The sequence below is a fragment of the Oratosquilla oratoria genome, unplaced genomic scaffold (genome assembly GCF_046742065.1).
Source record: "Oratosquilla oratoria isolate Oo_2021 unplaced genomic scaffold, ASM4674206v1 SCAFFOLD300, whole genome shotgun sequence".
In the NCBI taxonomy this organism is placed as follows: Eukaryota; Metazoa; Arthropoda; class Malacostraca; order Stomatopoda; family Squillidae; genus Oratosquilla; species Oratosquilla oratoria.
The window spans coordinates 28,729-32,500 of record NW_027467651.1 but is presented as its reverse complement, the minus strand read 5'-3'; positions in this window follow the sequence as shown (position 1 = coordinate 32,500).

Genomic DNA, 3,772 nt, shown 5'->3' with positions numbered 1-3,772 from the left:
ACCTATGAGGAAAGATGCATACATATAGCAAGGCCGTTTTTCCCCTTACAAGGGAGGTAGCCGAAGTCAAAGGCATAAATCCACTCCCACCCATTTCATCCCCACTCATTCCACCCCCATTCCTCACCACTCCCTCCCTATTTTCTTGGCTCCTGGAAACAATGAGACTAAGATAATAAAAGAATACAATACACATGATGTATTTTACTGTAAAAATATATACTATAGACATAGGAACTGAATGAAAAAAAAACATGAATACAGAGACAGCATTATTAGTTCAAACACTGAATAAACACGGGGAAATCTGTACAAAAAACTAAGTAAACATGATTGTGTGGAAGAGCTGTTGTACAGTTTGGCCTTAAAGCTCGTTTCCAGACATTCCTAAGATAATTACCTAGGATCGCGTGATAATCCCCGTGGAACACTCACATTTTATTAATGTTAAGAATACTTGTTGCATGTTTGTAGGCTATATACATACCATGGTACCTCTTCAGTATATATTTCTCTCATTCCTTCTCACTCTCTCTCTCTCTCTCTCTCTCTCTCTCTCTCTCTCTCTCTCTCTCTCTCTCTCTCTCTCTCTCTCTCTCTCTCTCTCTCTCTTCTCTCTCTCTCTCTCTCTCTCTCTCTCTCTCTCTCTCTCTCTCTCTCTCTCTCTCTCTCTCTCTCTCTCTCTCTCTCTCTCTCTCTCTCTCTCTCTCTCTCTCTCTCTCTCTCTCTCTCTCTCTCTCTCTCTCTGTCGTGAAAACTTGCTGTATGTCAGTAAGATATATCCCTACAATAGTACCTATGTCTGGCGAATGAGCTAATATAATTGCGGTAATAACTTTCTTAGGCACCTTCTGTGCATGTGCACGAGGACAGTAAACATAATTGGTTGTTTGTAACATTCAAGAGGATACAATTTGGGCCTCATTCAAGGAAATTTTCAAAGTGAATTAAAAAAAAAAAAAAAAAATGGACGAAGGTTGGCACAGGTTGAGCCAGAAATGGGCGGAGGAAGGACGTGCACACCAACAAGAGTGGAAAAATGAATTTGATGATGAGGATGAATGTGATGAATTAGTACAAGGAGACACAGTAACCATTGCCGGAAAGAAGTTATTCAAGACACACACACACACACACACACACACACACACACACACACACACACACACACACACACACACACACACACACACACACACACACACACACACACACACACACACACACACACACACACACACACACACACACACACACACACACACACACACACACACACACACACACACACACACAGAAAAAAAATAATAGTAATAATAATAATAATAATGATAATAATAATAATAGTAATAATGATAATAATAATGATAATAATGATGATAATAGTAATAATAATAATAATAATGATAATAATAATAATAGTAATAATGATAATAATAATGATAATAATGATGATAATTATAGTAATAATAATAATTGTAATAATAATGATAATGATAACAATAATAATAATGATAATAATAATAATAATAATAATAATAGTAGTAATAATAATGATAATAGTAATAATAATAATAATGATAATGATAATGATAAACGAGACCATAGCTACAAGGCTGCTAACAGGAATAGAAGATTTCAAGAAAGTTATTATAATAGTAATAATGATCATAATAATGATGATAATGATAATAACAATGATGAAAATAATGATAATTGTAATAATGATGATCGTAATAATGGTGATGATGATAATAATAAAACGAAATAAAATATCTGCTCCTCCTCCACTAGAGGGCACCTCCCAAAGTGGAGGCTTTGGAGGAGGAGGGATCGAGCTGGTCGCTGAGTCGAGGAGGACATCAGGTCCTGATGGATGGACGGGGGAAGGGGGGGAGGGGGGATGAAGGCGGGAGGTCCCGTTATGTCCATTAGAAGCAAGTGCTCCCTGATTATTCGCCAATTTGCTCCGGTAAATAGGAAAAATGGGTGGGGCTGACTGAGTGACTATCTCATTCTCTCTCCCTCTCTTTCTCTCTCTCTCTCTCTCTCTCTCTCTCTCTCTCTATCTCTATCTCTCTCTCTTTCTCTCTCTCTCTATCTATCTATCTATCTATCTCTTTCTCTCTCTCTCCCTCTCTCTCTCATTCTCATTCTCTCTCTCCCTCTCTCTCTCCCATTCTCTCTCTCTTTCTCTCGCTCTTTTTCTCTCTCACATTATCTCTTCCTCTTTCTCTCTGTCTCGTTCTATCCCTACTTCTCTTTCTGTCTCTCTCTCACTCTCTCCCACACCCACACTTTACCCTTTGTCTTCCGACTCCCCTCACCCTCTCCTTTGCTACTTCTCTCCCCTCTCCCCCCCCCTTTTTTATTTCTTTTCCTGTCCTCTTTGAAAGAATCAGTGATAACGTTGAAAGGAGGGCACAGCCACGGCCGCGAACCTTTCTTCCTCCTCCTCCTCCTCTTCCTTCTCCTCCTCCTCGTCTTCCCCCTCCTTCTCCCCCTACTCCTCCTCCTCCTTCCTCCTCCGTCTCTTACATTTCCGTTTCGAAAAAGACGTTGGAATCCATGAAATTCCAAGATAAGAGGAAGGACATCTTTTGTGAATCTGTGACTGGAGTATTTCTGCTTCACGGTTTTAAAAATGACGAGACACGAATTAACCATAAAGAGCAAAATATATATAAATATATATATATATATATATATATATATATGTATATATATATATATGTATACACACACACACACACACACACACACACACACATATATATATATATATATATATATATATACATATATATATATACATATATATATATATATATATATATATATATATATATATACGTGTGTGTGTATATATATTCATATACACATATATAATGTATATATATATATATATATATATATATATTTATATATATATATGTTTTATCAACCACAATGCACTTTAATTCTAAGCCATATAGGCGCATGCAGAAATTGTAACGAGGGACGCCCACATATATATATATATATATATCATATACATATATATATATATATACATATATATATACATATATATGTATGTGTGTGTGCGTATGTGTGTGTGTGTGTGTGTGTGTGTGTTCATTCTCAGGTAGATTATTATTTACCCTTTACATGTCCAGAGCTAAATTTAACTAGTCCCCACAATGCATTTTCTTTTGTCGGCTGAAAGGAAGCTTAATTAGATTAGTGATGACTTGTTTTATCTTACAGAGATTATTCAGATGTGGAATACATATATATATATATATATATATGTATATATATATATATATATATATATGTATATATATATATATATATATATATATATATATATATATATATATATATTCATTTTGCTATGTCAGTGGGGAGGGACAGTTTCTATATCTAATGTTTTGTTGGTTTGATATAAGAATGAGAAAGAGGGAATAATAGAATGTGATAATGATAAAAGGGACAAGGGGAGAGTAAAGATGTAAAAAGGAGATAAAAAATATATATATGTTATGTAGGATTAAGGCAACGCTTCCCTCCCCCCCCCCTTAAAAAAACAAATTTTTTCTTTGAAGCATAATTACAATATTAGTGTAACCAGCGGTAAGTGATCATAGTTTAGGTAAAGGAATTAATTATTTTTTGGTTTTCTTTTTTCCATACTTGAAAATTATTTAATTGACTGTAGCTTCATGCAGAGAAAATAGCAATATTTATTTACACAAAATTTTAGGTAAAAGCCATTGGTAATGAATAA